The sequence below is a fragment of the Dipodomys spectabilis genome, unplaced genomic scaffold (assembly GCF_019054845.1).
Source record: "Dipodomys spectabilis isolate Male_0828 unplaced genomic scaffold, ASM1905484v1 ptg000065l, whole genome shotgun sequence".
NCBI classification, from domain to species: Eukaryota; Metazoa; Chordata; class Mammalia; order Rodentia; family Heteromyidae; genus Dipodomys; species Dipodomys spectabilis.
The window spans coordinates 1,335,042-1,353,729 of NW_024870742.1; the positions used below are offsets into that span (position 1 = coordinate 1,335,042).

At 34.3% G+C, this 18,688-nt stretch overlaps 1 pseudogene; it reads right to left on the reverse strand.

Moving 5' to 3' along the window:
- Positions 1-17,676: 17,676 nt before the first annotated feature.
- On the reverse strand, positions 17,677-17,776 carry LOC122108754 (annotated as a pseudogene).
- Between the last annotated feature and the right edge of the window lie 912 nt (positions 17,777-18,688).

Here is an 18,688-nt window from a genome sequence, read left to right on the forward strand (position 1 = left end):
ATACTCTTGTTTGTTATTTGAGTTATAATAAGTAATAAACATTTTTAATTGATTTCCAAAAAAAAATCATTTTCTTAATGGTATCAATTCTTTGTAATTTCAAAACAATTAAAAAAATTAGTCCAAGGCTGCTTTGCTCCAAGGCTATAGTAGAACTATTTTGTCTTCACTACTAAACATGGTAATAAGATTCAAAGCTACTATGAAGGCTGAAGCTACTCCATTTTACAAGATTGTTCTCACTGACCTGTATTCCTTGAATTTACATACGAGTTAATTGAGCAGGTGGACCAATATTCTACAGAGATATCTAGATGTTTGATAGTCACTCATATTTTGTACCTTGTAAAAACACATGACCCCAGATATTATATATAGAGAAATGTCTTTAGAGAATACTTGAAACAACTAAAATTAATTTAGGAATAAGTTAAGATTTAGATAATGCTGTAACATAATAAATCTGAATGATAACAACTTGAGCTGTACAACAGAGGAGAGTGAGAGGGGAAAGAATGATGGACCATGTAGGAGCTATATGTCATTGCTATTGTGTTTCAAAAAACAGAAATGAAATTCACATGCAATATATAATCTTTTATTGTATGCATTTTAGTGCTTTGGAAGTAAATTGTACAATAATAGGTTTTCCAAGCCTAATTTTCACAAACTTGCATTTCTTCAAATAGAAATGCTGTAAATTTTAGAACAGACATTAAAATAGATATAAAATTCACTTACAGGAATTTGTCCAGCATACATCCTCTATAGTGTGTCTTTTCAAATTTGTTTTTGGGGATTATTTCCAGAGTCTCACACATACTACTCAAGTGCACTGTCAATGAACTACATTCCCTGTCCAAACAAATTTTTTACTTCTCTTTAATACATACATAGAAGTGTAATGGCTGGATCATATACAATGCTCTTTGACCTTTTGAAGATTTGAAATCTTACTTGCTAAGATGATCGCAGTATTATACAAATCATTCTCCTATGTAGAGCTTATCATCCATCGATATTTTTATACACACAAAACAAGAACTACTGATGCTTTTGCTGTTGCTACTGATCAATGGGTACTTTTGCTTTCTTTGTTCATGAATTTTTATTATAAAATTGATATACAGAGGGTTTACACTTAATTAAGTCAACTAAAGAGTACACTTCATTTTATTTTCTAAAGTTCAAATTTTGTGCTTAAATGTTTTCATTTGTTTCTTTAGGATAATTCATTTTTTTCAGAGTTGTAGAATTAGTTTATTTTTGCATTATTTTTACACATGTAAATTATTCAGACACATATATTTTGCTTTTATAATATTTAATATGTGACTATTTTAAAATTGTTTTCTTAAATTTTATATGGTTAATGATGTTAAATAAATTTATTTTCTTATACTTATAAACATATTTGTCCAGGTAAAAAATACTTACTGTATTTTCAAGAAGCACATACTTTATTAAGAAAGGCTTCATTACTTGGTCACTTTTTGGAAATATTTTTACTTGAATTAAAAAAGTTTGAGCTCGGCATGGTGATTTGTGGCATCAATTTTCTAGCTATGGTGGGAAGTGTAAATAGAGTTTGTAATTTGGGAGATACTGAGAAACTCTGTGACCTTATTATAAAACTATTCAGAGTGAAATGATTAGAGATATAGTCATCGCTAGTGTTATATACAGCACCTCGCTATCATATTCTAAATCTTGAGTTAAAACACCAGTAACAATCTTTTTTCAAAATAAAAGGACACATATTTCAAAATGTTTATTATTTAAACTTATTTGCAAAGGTTCTCATTTCTTCTATTAATTTTCAATTTACTTAAGCTATTAAAATACAAGTATATTTTGATTATTTTATTTGTACTAAACTTTTAAATAGTATGAGCAATATTATGATTTCATATAACATACTTTTACTATTTGTGATAATTTCCTCCGTTTAATATGATAACATCTTTATTCCAAATATGTGTATGTGGTGTGTATGTGTGTGTTTATGTGGTTATTGTGTGTGTGTACTTTGTGTGTACTTTGTAATTTTTGGGAGGTCACACCATTGCTTCACACATGCTAGGCCAATGTTTTACCACTGAGCTATACTGCCTAGTTGTAATCCAAATAGTGTTTTAAATCATGACTTTGAAAATTTCATTCCTAGTATGTTTTATCAAAATTATATATGATAAAATGTGATTCATATTCTATCCACGCTAGCAATTTTTATTGTTACTTAGAATATTCCCACTACCTTTCCAGTTCCAAACTCTTGTGTTTGTTATTGATAAAAGTTTTACTTTGCTTCTTTTCTCTCTTCATTTTTTCCCTTTAGAGTTTAGTTATTCTTTCTCTTATTTCTTTGGGAATTAATTATCATATTACTATTAAAATACCCTTACATTGTAACAGGTATATACAATGCTCTATTTTCTATTTTATTTTTTTCCCATTTTCACCGACTTCTGGTCCAAACTATTAGATGGATTAAAAAGAAACTTGACTTAGGACACTTTACTTTTCTCCTTCTCTTGTCTGTATTTAATTCACTTGTTATAATTTAGGAGATAGATGAAGTAATCAAATAAAAATTAAAATAATAGTAAGTGAGGCTATGAATAGAGCTGAAAAAGATTTTAAATATGATAATAGCTAATTAAAATGCATATTTCTTACTTTTACTCTGTTTTTATGTCTCTCATTCCCACATTAAGAAAGTACATAGAAGGTTATCACTAAATTTATGTAATTATTAAAAATGTATTGAAAGAATATGGGCACAGTGTGGTTTTAGCATATTGAGACTTGTATGGGGTAGTTTGTTTTTGAGGACTTGCAATACGTTGTGATGGAGATGAAGGGAAGCATGTGCTTATTCTGGAAAACTGGCTAGAGGATTGCTCCCAGAAAGATAGTGATGAATTCTTCCAAAAGGTTACAGTAAAATCACTTGCACAACCATCTTCATTAGTGCACTATTCACCATAGCCAAGTTATGGAAACAGCCATGATGCCCTTTGGCGGAAGGATGATTGGAGAAATTGTGTCATATATACACAATTTTATTGGACCTATCCATTATTTGCAAAGAAATGGATAGATCTAAAAATATCTTAAGTAAACGAAGTCAGAGCCAGACACACAAAGGACCCATGTTCTGTTGCGTATTTGGAAGCCAGAATTTTATGCAAGTTAAACAACGTATTAACCAAAGCTTTCATTTTTCAGAGCAATATTTAAAAGGTGTAATTTCTTATAAAATTGAATTTTAATCCAAAAAAATGAATACCAGAAAACTATCACTTGGAAGATGTGAGGGGAAGTCAAATGGAAGGAATAAAGAGAGTTATGGAGTAACAGTGAAGACATTATATTCAATGGAAATAATATGAAACTAGAAAAAATTAAAGTGGGGTGAGGTTTGGAAGGGTAGGAAAAGTTATGTAAAGATCCATTATACTTAAAAAATTCATTTATTGAATGGAAATTCCGGTGTACAACTAGTTAAGATAATAAACACATGATTAAAAACAAGGGAGACATTTGATCTTAAACTGCGTTCTCTTAAACCATGAGTCAATGTAATAGTTTCCACCTCAGAAATTTTCTTTGCAGCTATTTTCCTCATAGTGACAGAAAAGTGACCAATGCAATGAATATCAATACATCACATTGCACATATAATATCACAGTAAAAATGCTAGATTTCATCACATGATAATATAACAGGTAGAATGTGCCAAACGTTAATTGATTGTTTTTCCAAGTACTTTACCTATGGTTTATAATTTAATCCTCACAATAATTCCATAAAATGGAGCTCCTTACATTTTTAATTCTCAGTTGATGATATTGTAGTCTTCAAAGTTGGAATTACTAGTACAGCATTGCACACATGGTAAGTGTTAGCCTGAGGTTCATCTCCCACTGTATCAATTAACCTCATTCTATTTTATGACTAAAATACCAGCACTTAGTCTACAAATTCTAGGACATTTTCCCAGAATTATTGTGTACACTCATAATATTTCACTTTATCTTTGTTAGAAAATAGGGAACTGTAATATGAATACTCAAAGTTCATAATCAATGCATACCTCCCTGTTGAAAAGAACTGCTAAAGTATAACATTCTTGATTTCTAGCTCAAAATAGTAGAAATCATATTTTAACCCTTCACTAAACACTGAACTGCATGGGGACCCTATCTTTGTTTAACACTGTCTTACTGAAAATGACCTCCATAATTCCTGATGGAAACAGACAGCAGGTCTTATGGACCAATCATTTCCACATTGTAGCTCAACTAAGTTGTTTACCATTAGAAGTAATTTGATTGCTTTTTATACCCAACATTTTGAGAGAAAGGTACTACTTTAAAATGCTATTAAAGCAAGACAGATATAAAAATCACCTTTGACCCTAGATAAATATTTTATCTTTGCTATAACCAAAAATGCACTCTAACCTATCATTAATGTTAGGAATGAGAGGTTAAAAATAATAGACACCAAGGCCTAAGTATGAATTAAAGACTCTCCATTTTGTGAATACTATTGGTTTAAAAAGACATGAAGGGCTGGGAAGGTGGCTTAGTGGTAGAGCGCTTGCCTTTCCTGCATGAGGCCCTGTGTTCGATTCCTCGAAACCACATAAGCAAAAAGAAAAAAGCTGGAAGTGATGCTGTGTCTCAAGTGGTAGAGCGGTAGAATTGAGCTGAAGAGCTGAGGGACAGTGCCCAGAGTTCAGGCCCCACTACCGGATTCCCCCGAAAAAAAGACATCAACACTACCAAATTTTTTCAAAATTTCTTATGATACTGAAGATTCAATTATAAACTATTAACACTTGATAATAACTCATTTTCATGGGAGTAGAATACAAAACACAAGATTAATCCTAATAATTTTAAAACACCTTTATTTAAACTACAAATTCATTCTTATAACTGCAAATAATCTAAAAATAACTGAAGCACAGTGAGACAAAAAACAATTTAACTGCATCATCTACATTCAAAGGACTGTGCTAATTGAAAACAAAATTATACTAATAATTAGATTACCCAATTCACTTACATTCTTTTATTCTGTTTCTTTTAGTTTCATAAAAACTGTCTTTTCCTAAAATGATGCATAAAAAGCCTATATACCCACTTACATTTTCAGATCTTAACAATATTTATTTCAGAAATGTCTTTAGCTGTACAGTCAATGAACTAAAATAATAGTAAAATATTTAAATGGTTTTCAGAAATTGCAAGACTAGATCTTGGATGTTATTTATATTGGAAAATATATTCTAAAAGCCTTATTTGTTAAAGTTGTGATAGTTACTCCCACAAAAGAACTATTAATGAAGAAACCTTTGTATGTACAAACTTCAAATGCATCCACAATCTGGAGGTGACACATGTTTTTGTTTGTTTTTCTGAAATATATATCTAACAAGAATAGCCACAATACTGATTTTCAGTCAATATGATGGGATATACAAATCTTAAAAATACAGGGTTTATTATCTTAGTGTGAATAGATACGATATTACAAAGAAAGTTATTATCAACAGAAATCCAGAAAGAGTTTATCCACCTTGCGTTTCACAGAAATAACCAGAGAGTAATACCTATTTGTGCAAGTTGGTCAAAATCACTCCATGAGTATTTCTTAAAAATATAAGCAATTTAAGAGGTCAAATACATATTTTGAACTGACAGTCTTCTTACAGTAATAACTTACTACCCAATTATATGTGTGTCTTTTTAACTAATATATACTAAGCGCTGAAAATTATCTCTTTTATCTAACTTAATGTTGTAAATGCTTTGATTATGATGATGTTATTAACAAATAAAATGTACAGAAGGGTGGTTCCACTGAAATGACAGGACAGAACACTGATAAATAAAAAGCATTGCAACACAGCTCTTTTCAGCCTCATCCTGTTCAAATTGGCAAGCAACATTGCAACAGCACGCACACACACACACACACACACACACACACACACTTAAACACACATGTGTGCACATGTACACATATATACACATGCCAAATTCAGGGGTTTTTGTACAAAAAATTTCAAATAAAATATTAGTGATTAGGACAAATGATAATTTGCCTTATTACAAAATAATACATATTCCAGTCACCAGGGTTGTTACATTTTACCTGCCCCTCCACATGTGACCACTTATTTTATTTTAGGTAATTAACTAATTCATTCCTTCATTAGTTAAATACTAATACTAGAGCTTGAACTCAGGGTCTAGCTCTGTCCCAGAATTTATGATTTTTTGTTTTAGTTTTCTCAAGGCTAGCATTTTATTGCTTATAACACAGCTCCATTTCTAGCTTTTGCTGGTTACTTTCAAACCAGAATCTAATGGACTATTTTTCTTGGTCTGGTTTCAAACCACAAACATCAGATTTCGTCTATCTGATTAGCTAGGAATAAAGACATGAGACACTAGTGTGGCTCCTACTTTTTCTTATACTTATCTATTGCACATACTTAGGTAGCAATTTAATACTGAGAGTATAGAAGCAAGATTTACAGTGATTATATTGTTCTGTCAGAAATTTAAGTTAGTAATGTAAATTTCTTCTTAAGACCATACACAAAAAATACTTAAGAAGAAATCTGATGATGATGTGTGTGTGTGTGTGTGTGTGAGCTGCAATATGTTTCCCATATAAGCACTGTGCAGGGGTGTCCAGCCATTCAGATTTATTGCATGAATATCTGCCTTGAGCTACTAACTCATGGACAATGTCTAAGTGTCCACCCTAGGCTTCCCGATGAAGAGGGCTATACTCATCCTCATCCCTAGTATTCAAATGAGTGGCCTTTTTGGAAAGTATTGTCCACAGTGTAGTAAGCTACAAGAAAATCACTCTACCACTTAGCCACCTTCCCAGCCCAAGGATTAAGATTCTTGTCTGTAATTTGGTCAAAGCTATGTCTCTTTATGTAGGCGACTAAAAATGTATGTACTAATTTCAAGTAAATACATAAATTCTATTTCCATCTTTTAACAAATAAAAAATAAATTTGTTTGCTCTGTATATAGATCAGAAACATTGATTTTGTGGCTAACTAGGTCATTGCACATCTGTATCTCTCTTCCTCTCTCTCTTTCATGATTTTCATAGACAATATGGTTGCTCCATAATTGTCCTAATTTATTTTGCTTTTATATATTTGGTTGCATCATTTCACTTTCTGCTCTACCATTTCCCAAATCAGCACCACATAAACAGAACCACAGAAGTGATTCTGCGGCTCAAGTGGTAGAACGCTTGCCTTGATTTGAAGAACTCAAGGACGGTGCCGAAGCCCAGAGTTCAGGCTCCACAACTAATTTAAAAAAAAGAATCTAAATCCTTGATAATTCTAGGAACAAATATGACTGAAATCAGTTGAATCACACTTTTCCTGCACAATGAAAGAAAAGGTCCAGGCTAGGAAAGCAGCTAGAGAAGGCAGACAGATTGTATCTATGAAAAAACTTTGTGGAAAATGGTATCGAGGATCATTTACTGGTGATCCACTTGCACTGGAAGCATGATGCTGAACTCTTGCTTGCTGATTCTGAAATATTGCTTTGATCATTATATTCTCCAAGAAGAAAAATGAAATTTAATTGATATCAAAGGAATATTAATACATTTTGACTTCTCATTAAGCATCTTCAATCATCAAAATTACTTTAAGACAATAGATAGGATTACTTTTTTAGATGAAAACAAGTGTCTTTAAAAAAACAAGGAATTTAAATAGTCATGCAAAGGACTTCTATTTTACTACTGTACATTTTTTTCTAATGTTGGGTACCAATAAATAATGCATCTATTAGAATGCTCTTAAAGTTCATATATTGTATAGTAAGTTCTCTTAAACTATATCATGGTATTTCCCAAATATTTTACGTAGAAGGCATTGTTTCCTATTTTCTCCTTCCTAGAATAAGCTGCACATGAATACACCACTGGTCCTCATTTTCAGTCTATGCATTTGAATACGGAGGAAAATCTTTCCTCTGCTCTCTATCAATTCACTACTCTCCAATTAGAATAATTTAGTATAGTAAAAATGGAAAAAGAGAAAATAAATCATGGTGAAAAAACATATGCAGAAAATTAACTGGATTTTTCTGACCATTTCAACAAACGTGAACTATTGGGGAAATACATGGGCATCTCATTCCCACTGGTACTCAAAGTCTCTGGTTAGGCAATTCTGATGAAGACAAGGAACGAGGTGAAAACGTGAGGAATGGTATCAATTGCAAGAAAATAACGGAGAAGAATCCATGCAAATTTCTTCTTTGGTATGCCGAAATTAATCGCCTTACTACAGTGCCGAGACTACTTTCCAAAAAGTGCACTCATATGTATACTAGGGATGAGGTAAGTATACCCCTCTTCATCGGGAAGCCAAGAGTGGACATTTAGACATTGTCTATGAGTTGGTAGCTCAAGGCAGATATTCATGCAATAACTCTGAATGGCTTGGCACCCCTGCACAGTGCTTATATGTGGAATAACACCAGAATGGATTCGTTCTTACTTCATCATGATGCAGATACCAATCCCCAAACTAAAGGCCTCTTGACACCCTTGCATATTGCTGCTGGGAATAGAAATAGCGAAGATATGCTGTATCTCCTTCTGTTGAACCATTATATCAAACCAGGTCTGAAGAACAACTTGGAATAAACTGCATTTGATATTGCCAAAAGGATAAGTATGTATCACTACCTCTTTGAAGTTGTGGTTGGCTGTACATATTGTTCTCCTATGTAGAAATGGTTTGGTTAAGTTTCTTAAATTTCAAAAGTGCCAGTCCATACTTTGTGTTCCTATAAAATATTTTCATATACAAAGCAACAGCAATATCTTAATTTAAAAATTCATGGATTCCATAGTATTCTTCCACGTGAATTGCCTGACTTTGATGTCAAAATGTATTCAAGAGTTGTTTGTATGCATCTATAATGATTTCTGCAGAGCTTGTGATTTTTTTCATTTTAACTTATCGGTTGAAATGAATAGTATAGAAACTAAAGATATTCCTGGTGCTTGTCTACAAAAAGTATCTATGTTTGTATAAACTCCATAATCTATTTCATTGTCTTCTAGATATAATGCTTTGAAGTCTACATTGTTATATAATATATACCTTCATTAATAAATGTGTCCTTTCAGATTACATTCCATATAGAAAAAGTTTAAGATTCCTTTTTCCTAGGTCCTTATATTATTTTATTTCTTTTTTATTTTTTTTCTTTTTTTCTTTTTTTAACAATTACAATTTTTTTAATTGTGAAAATACCATACAAAAGAGTTACAATTACATGGGCAATATAATGAGTACATTTCTTATCAAGAATTGTTGCCTCCTCCTTTGTTTCCCCTTCCCATCCCTTCCCTTCTTGCACCCCCAACCCCTCACCTCCGCCTATTCTCCCCCTACCCACTACCCCCGCCTCCCCTCCACCAGGCCAAAATTGTAAAGTTCATTTTTCAACAAAATAACTTGTACATATCGTTGTTGCAAGGGTCCACCTGTATCCCTATTTAAATGATTTGTTTTGTCCCTTCCCCTCCACAAATTATCCCAACATCTAATACACTGAAAGCAGGGGTTAGACCGTAGGGTAGGGACATACAAAGCAACAAACAAATAATTTTATGAATGTGATAGAAACAACCACATGAAAGAAAAAACATTTTTATATACCTTCCAATCCTTCCTCCTCCGCCCCACCCAGTCTTCACCGCCACCCCACCCCCCCGCACCAAAGTTGTAAAGTTCATTTTCGACATAACAACTAGTACTTCTCATTGTTGAAACGGGTCCATCTGTATCCTTATTTAAACGACTTTTTTTCCCCTTCCCCTCCACAAAATATAACGACATCAAATACAGTGAAAGCAGGGGTTATACTGTGGGGGAGGGACATATAAAGCAACAAACAAATAATCTCATAAATGCGTTAGAAACAATCACAAGAAAGAAAAAAAAAACATTTGAATACATATATTAGGGTTCATTTCCCTAACATCACCTTATCTGACCTTTTCTGCTTGACTCAGACATATACTAGATATTGCAAATAAGCGAAACCATGGGACCTATGTTTCTTTGGGCTTGGCTTACTTCATTTAATATAATTTTTTCCAAGTGTTTCCATTTCCTAACAAATGGGGCAATGTCATTCTTTCTGATGGAGGCATAGAATTCCATTGTATATATATACCACATTTTCTTAATCCATTCATCTACTGAGGAGCATCTGGGTTGGTTCCATAAGTTAGTTATAATAAATAATGCTGCAATAAACATAGTTGGGCTGGTAGATTTAGTGTGTTCTTGTTTGTAAACATTTGGGTAAATGCCCAAAAGTGGGATTGCTGGGTCATAGGGGAGCTCTATGTGAAGTCTTTTGAGGAACCTCCATACTTCTTTCTAACGGGTTTGAACAAGTTTACACTCCCACCAACATCCCCTCCAGCATCTGTTGTTTTTAGAGTTCTTGATTTTTGCCATTCTAATTGGAGTGAGGTGGTATCTGAATGTTGTTTTGATTTTCATTTCTTTTATTGCTAGGGAGGTTGAGCATTTCTTCATGTGTCTGTTGGCCATCCTTCTTTCTTCTTCAGAGAAGTTTCTGTTTAAGTCTTTAGCCCACTTATTTATTGGGCAGTTGTTTCTTTGAGGATTTGTTGTTGGGGGGTTGATTTTTTGAGTTCCAAGTATATTTTAGATATGAGACCCTTGTCCCTTGTATGGCTAGTGAAGATCTTCTCCCAATCTGTGGGCTTTCTATTGATCTTGCTAGCTATGTCCTTTGCCATGCAGAAGCTCTGCAACTTCATGCAATCCCATTTGTCCAAACTTTCTTTGATTGTTGTGTTTCTGGGTCTCTATTAAGAAAATTTCGGACTGCACCAAGGAGACCTAGGTTTTCTCCTATTCCAATCTGTAATGTTTTCAGAGTGTCTGCTTTGACTCTGAGGTCTTTGATCCATTTGGAGTTGCTTCTGGTGCAGAGTGACATATAAGGATCTAGCTTTAGTTTTCTAAAATTAGTTAACCAATTTTGCTAGCACCATTTACTGAAAAGGCTGTCTTTCTTCCATACTATTGTTTTAGCTCCCTTATTGAAGATTAGATGGCTATAGGTCTGTAGGTTCATTTCTGGGTTTTCAATTCTATTCCATTGGTCCAGAGATCTGTTCTTGTGTCAGTACCTTGCTGTTTGGATTACTATGGCTTTATAGTAGAGTTTGAAATTTGGTATTTGTATTCCTCCAGCAGTTTTCTTTCAATTGAGGAGCATTTGTGCTATTCGGGGTCTTTTATTATTCCATATGAATTTTTGAATTGCCTCTTCTATTTTCTTGAAGACTGAGTTTGGAATTTTGATAGGTATTGCATTGAATTTATAGATAGCCTTGGGAAGCATTGCCATTTTCACGATGTTGATTTTTCCAATCCAGGAGCATGGGAGTTTTTGTCATTTTCTATGTTCTGTTTTGATATCCTTTGCCAAGTTTTTACAGTTTTGATCATAAAGGTCCTTCACTTTTTGGTTAAGTTAATTCCAAGGTATTTTATTTTTTGTGGGGCTATTACAAATGGAGTTGCTTTCCTAATTTCACCAACACTTTTATTCTTGCCATACAGAAAAACCATTGATTTTTGGGGTTAATTTTATACCCCGCTACTTTGCCAAAGTTTTGAATCAACTTGAGTAATTTGGGAGTGGAGTCTATGGGATTCGTTAAATACAAGATCATGTCATCTGCAAAGAGGGAGAGTTTTATTTCTTTTTTCCCTATTTGGATCACCTTTATGTTTGCATCCTGTCTTATTGCTGTAGATAGGGATTCTAATACAAGATTGAAGAGAATTGGCGATAGTCGACATCCTTGTCTTGTTCCTGAGTTAAGAGGAAATGACTTTAGTTTTTCACCATTAAGTATAATGCTGGCTGTAGGTTTGTCATATATAACCTTTATTCTATTGAGGAATGTTCCATGGATTCCTAATTTTTCCAGAACCTTCATCATAAAGGGGTGATGGATCTTGTCAAATGCTTTTTCTGCATATATTGAGATAACCATGTGGTTCTTATCCTTGCTTCTCTTGATGTGAGGAATTATATTAATTGATTTACATCCCTGAAATGAATCCTGTTTGATCATGTTGAATGATTTTCTGGATGCATTGTTGAAGACGATTGGCCATAATTTTGTTGAGAAGTTTTGCATCAATGTTCCTCAAAAAAAAATGGGTCTATAGTTCTCTTTCTTTGATGAGTCCCTGCCTGGTTTTGGGATGAGGGTGATGATGGCTTCATAGAATGTGAATAGTGAACTTTCTCTTTCAATTTCATTGAAGAGTTGGAGTAGTATTGGTGTGAGCTCTGCGTTTAAAGGCCTTGTAGAATTCTGCTGTAAACCATCTGGACCTGGACTTTTCTTAGGTGAGAGGTCTCTTATTGCTGTTTCTATTTCAATGCTTGATAAGCTCCAGTTAAGATGGTTTAACTCATCTTGGTTTAGTATTGGCATGTCAATATTTGCTAGGAAAAAGTCCATTTCTGCCAAGTTCTCAAACTTATTAGCATAAAGTTTTGCGAATTATTCCGTTATAATATTCTGAATCTTGGTTGTTTCTGTGGTGATGTTTCCATTCTCATCTCTGAGTTTATTGATTTGGGTGTGTTCTCTTCTTTTTGTGATAAGATTTGCTAAGGGTCTGTCAATTTTGTTAATTTTTTCCAAGAACCAACTCTTTGTTTTGTTGATTCTTTCTATAGTTTTATTGGATTCTAATTCATTTAATTCTCATTTAATTTTAATTAAAATGAATTAATTAAAATAATTATTTCTTTCCATCTATTATATTGGGGTATATCTTGCTGCTCTTTTTCAAGGAGGTTCAGATGTCTCATTAAATTGTTGGTTTCAGATCTCTCCAATTTGTTGATATAGGATCTCAGAGCTATAAACTTGCCTCTGAGTACTGCATTTGCTTGTCCCAGAGGAGCTGGTAATTTGTGTGCTCATTTTTGTTGAATTGCATGAACATTTGAATTTCCTTTCTAATCTCTTCCATGACCCACTGGTGGTTCAGCAGTGTGTTTCTCAGCCTCCATGTGATACCGGACTTTCTTTGGTGGCTTTTGGTGTTGAGTTCTAATTTTATTCCCTTGTGGTCAGAGAGAATGCAAGGTATAACTTCAATGTTTCTCAATTTTGACAAGTTTGCATTGTGGCATAAATGTGGTCTATTTTAGAAAATGTTCCATGTGCTTCTGAGAAAAACTTGTATTGTGATGCTGCTGAGTGAAATATTCCGTAGATGTCTGTTAAATCTACTTGATCTATGCAGTTGTTTACATCTGCGTTTCTCTATTGGGTTTTTTCCGAGGTGATCTATTTAGAGGAGAGAGTGGTGTATTAAAATCCCCAACAATTAATGTCTTTGGATCTCTGTGGGATTTAAGGGAAAGGAATGTTTCTTAGATAAATTTTGGTGCTCCGTTGTTTGGCGAATAGATATTTAAATTTATAATATCCTCCTGAAGGAGAAATCCCTTAATTATTATGTAGCGACCTTCTTTATCTGTTCTCACGAATTTTAATTTGAAGACTATTTTATCTGATATTAGGATTGCAACTCCCGACTGTTTATGGGGGCCGTTTGCTTGGTAGATTTTGTTCCAGGTTTTAACACTTAAAATGTGTTTGTGTTTACTGGCAAGATGTGACTCCTGAAGACATCAGATAGAAGGATCTTGTTTTTAATCCTACTGTACAGTCCATGTCGCTTAATTGGATAATTATGTATGTTAATGTTGAGAGATAGGACTGAGAGGAATTTGGGAGCTCCTGTCATGTTATCTACCTTCTTGGGGGCTATAAAAACTGGGTTCTTCCTATGTTCTTGGATTCTCAGTTTGGGTGCATTTTTATTGGCCTTTATTGTGGTCTTGTTGGTTTTCTATGTGTAGGACGTCTTTAAGAATCTTTTGTAGGGCTGGTTTGGTGGAGATGTATTGTTTCAATTTTTCTTTGCTATGGAAGGTTTTTATTTGGCCTTCAGTTATGAAGGAGAGTTTAGCTGGGTACAGTATTCTTGGTTGATTGCTGTTTGTTTTTAAGGCATGGCATACATCATTCCAGGCTCTTCTTGCTTTGTCTCTGCTGAGAAATCTGAGGTGATTTTAATTGGTTTGCTTTATACGTGATTAATCTTTTCTCCTTCAAATGTTTAAGGATCTTTTCCTTGGTCTGAATTCATCCTGTGCGGATTATAATGTGACAGTGGGATGTCCTGTTCCTGTCTGGTCTATTTGGAGTTCTAAAAGCTTCTTGTATCTGAATAGGCATATCTTTTTCCATGTTTGGGAAGTTCTCTGCTAGGATTCTGTTAAACCAATTTCCTAGACGATTTACTTCTTCTGTTTCTAGGTGCTCCTCTACACCCATTATCCTTAGATTAGGCCTTCTGATGCTGTCTTCTAACTGTTGGATAGATCTGTCATATTTCTTGGACTTGACTTGGATGGTTGTATGTTCTTTCTCTATAATATTTAGGCTGTCTTCAATCCCCGAGTTTCGATCTTCTACATGGTCTAACCTGCTGTCAAGAGTTTCCACTTTTTTAAAATTTCTTTTCCTTCTAATTGGACAGCTTTGATGGCTTCAAATGATTTATTGAAGCTTTGTTTTAGATCTTGTATAAACATCTTTACTTCCTTAATTTGGTGTTCAGTGTTTATTCTCAAGTCAATTAGTTGTTTGGTTATGGTTTGCTTAGATTCCCATTTCTTCTGTTGGGTTCCATTCAGCATTCTCTTTGTGGTCTCCCTTAATTACTTCACCTGTTTGTTACTGGATTCCATGAATACCTTTAGTGATCATTGTGTATCCTCATCCTACTCTCTCAATTCCTGTATTACTCTTCGCTTATCTTCCTCACATTCACGCCATTCCTGTAGTTCTCTTTGAGTGTTCTCAACCTGCTCATGCCATTCCTGCCTTTCTCTTTGAGTATTCTCAAGCTGTTCACGCAAATCCTGTATCAGTTTTTGAGTAGCTTCCTCACGCTCAGGATATTCCTTTATAAACCTATGGTTTGCCTCCTCTCTCTCCCTATCATGCTCATACACAGTCCTTTGTAGGTTTTCAATCTTTTCCTGTATTGACCTTTTGTTTGCCTCCATTGATCTTTTGTTTGCTTCCTTCTCTCCCTATCATGCTCATACAGATTCCTTTGTATGTTTTCAATCTTTTCATTTATTATGTTTGCCAGCAGTGTTTGTAGAGCTATTTGGGAACTCTCCTCTGGATTATTCATTATCTGTTCTGTCCCCTGATTATCATGAGTGGGAGTTGAGATACCCGGACTTGACATTTTTCTTTTGTTTTTTCGGCTTACTCTGCCTATTTGGGATGAAAATAACACCAGTTTTTTGCTTGAACACTATCTTAAGGCAAGCATCAACCAAAGTCTATATTTGCCCAGTCAATAGTCTGCAGATACAATATAGTTCAATACAACATCTATTCAACGTCAAACAACTATATATTAATGGGCTACAAACTGCAAATCCGAATTTGGCAAACCAGAAATTATTAGGTTGAGGGAGAGATGTGGGTAAAAAATAGGAATAGAGAGATGTGGGAACGCACAGGGAGATTTAACTTAACTAAGTCTTAATCTCAAAGCAGGAAATAGGTTGGATAGGATGAAAGTAGAGAGAGAAAAAAGAAAAGAGAAAGGGGGAAAAAGAGACCAGAAAAAATAGAAAAGTAAATATTAAAAATATTATGCAGAATCGAAAACGAAATATTCAGAGAAGAACGTGCATATAATGCAGAAGGGGAGGGATATAAAGGAGATGTGAAAAACTTAAAAATAAAAATACTTAAAATATTACATAGGTATAAATAGGTAGTAATGCTATTAAGGAATTTAAGTCTAAGAGGTTTTGAACTGAGTAATAAATTTGTGGATTAAATGTGTACACATGGAGGATAAGGTCTAATAATCGACTATGTGTATATCTGAGAATGTGCAGAAAAACAATTAAGTCACATAAAAAAGAACAAAAGAGAAGTAAAGGTGAAAAGAATAAGAAAGAAAGAATAAAGATCAGAAGTTCAATAGAGCAAAATAAAAAACAAAAAAAAATTTAAGAAAAAAAGAAGAATAACGCACACACACATATACCACTGAAATAAAAATTATAAGAGGGGAAAATAGTTACTAGGAAACTTTTTTTTCAAAAAAGGTAAAAATTAAAAGAAAAACGTTTTAGAAAAAAATTTTGTTAATAAAATGTACAAAAAAAAATAGTTCTTTAATTTTTTTGGGAGTGGTGGGAAAAATCCTGTATCTCCTTTGTGTCTGTAACCAGCCTCTTGTTGGAGTCTCTGGTCTGCTTGTGGTGTTTGATTTTCCTATGGCTTGGTTGGTTTCTTAAGTCAGTTTGTTTGAACAGGCAGAAAAATGTTCTACTTTACCCATGATTTTGTGACCCTCCGCTCAGGTTAGTTCAATGGGAGGGAGATCTGCTTTGATTAACACAAGAGAGGGAGATGGCTTTTTCCTCAAGTTTGGAGATGCTGTGATGAGGCTAGGTTCTGGGTAGAGTTGAGGCCTTTCAGCAAACAGTAGCTTTTCCCAGGAGGTAGCTTGTGAGAAACTCAGAGAGCCCAGCCTGGCGCCACTCTCCAGGTTTATGTTTACTGAATTTCAATTGATTGTCAAGGCTGCTAAAGGGAGGGGCAGACTCTGGCTCTGATTACCCAGTGAAGAAAGCCACTCTTGGGGCTTGCACCTGAGCTGGGTGATTTTTCCCTGGGTGGAGCTCTCTGGCAGGTCAGTTTAGGTTCTTGTGACCTGCTAAATGACTCTAGTTTTCTTCCAAGGCCTTAGTTGGAGCTAGCAGCTCCATCGAGCTTTGTCAGTACCCAAGATGGAGATGTCCGGTAGTTGGGGGGGAGGGGTGGCCTTCTCTCCTCTGCTCTCTGAGAAGGAGTGAGGACATTTGGCTTCTACTCCCGCCGAGTCTTGGTTCCTGGGTGGTCTCTGGTCTGCGAACTGCAAGATGAAGATGTCTGCTCCTTGTCAGTTCTTGCTGGTGTTGAGTAGAATCTGCTTGTCCACCGTGTCTGGCTCCTTTGTCCTGCATTCTCTGTGTTACAGGATGGCGGCTATGGCCAACGCTGCTACCGAGGCTGCTGGCAAGTGCTCAGATCTGTCTCCTTGCCTGGATTTTCCCTCTCTGTCCTAACTCTGTGTATAGTGATGGCACACTTGGTGTGATTCTCTGGCTTAGGACTGTTCACTGGAACTCTAAAACTGCTTTCTATGCGAGAGCTTGTTTAGCCTACAGCTTCTCCTCCACCATCTTCCGGGAATCCCCTATGACCATGGTTTAAATTTTATTTCTTTGGGATAAAATGACAATGTTATCTAATTTCAAGTTTTATAAAGTTTATGCTATGTAAGGGCCTTTCTAAGGTGAAGATTTAATATACTGATGTCAAACTAACCTTTAATTCTATGAATTACATGTATTGTTACACTTGTATTTTTGTAATCAACTTTTTAATAACTGTTTTTCATTTCTTGCATTTGAAGAATGAAAAATATGGAATACTTCACAAATTTTCATACCATCCTTGTGCAAGTACCATTTTAATCTCTTTATTGTTGTAATTTGGGTAGACCTGCTGCTGAAGCATGTAGTATCCTCTAAATTTAAGTATGTAATGATACAATATTTATACAGGCATATATCCATGGTTGCCTATTTGTAACAAGGAACCCTTATTGTTCCTAAAAATGCTATTGATCTTATTTCTCTAAAATTCTGTGCATAGTGGAAAAAACTTATATTGTATGGTCGATTGTTCACATTTTCAATTTTTTGTCAATAACTATTTTGTCATTTTCATTTTAAATTTGATCATACTTTGAAACCTTTACAGCTAAGTCCAAAGGTGATGGCTTTTCAAGTACTTATTTATCAACTGAGTTAGCTTTGTGGAGCTAATGGATTCAAAGTAAGCCTTTCTTAAGAGCTATTTCTAAACTTCTGCAGCTTCAAATCTCCAAAAAGATGAGAATAAAATGATGTTTAGGTGCTTCACGTCCCCAGTCTTGCAAATTGTTATTACAGATGCATGAATTATGGAAGTATATGCTGACATAAGTTCAAGTATATGCAGGATTGAAACTCTATGGAATGTATATAAACCTTTCAAAGTATTAACAGACAGTTTAACAGAATGACTATCACGAAGTTGAAACCAGAAAGGAATAATAGTAAAGACATAGAATGAATGAAAAATGGAACAAGGGGCAAGTACAGCTAGAATACTCAATGTACACATGTAATAAGTAAGTGGTAAATCTGAAATAAATCTTGGAAAAAAGGTTGGTTGAGAATGATAGAATGAGAGACTCTGATCCAGGAGCATTGGACAATTAGATGGACATATTTAATTGTAACACACTTGCACAACCTTTGGAAATTCAGTTAAAATCACAACTACAAACAAAAACACACAAAAATCACAACCAAACAGCAATCTCTAGAAAGTATGTATATGACCTCACAAAATTTTAAGCAATTAATGAAGGGCAGTCTTGGG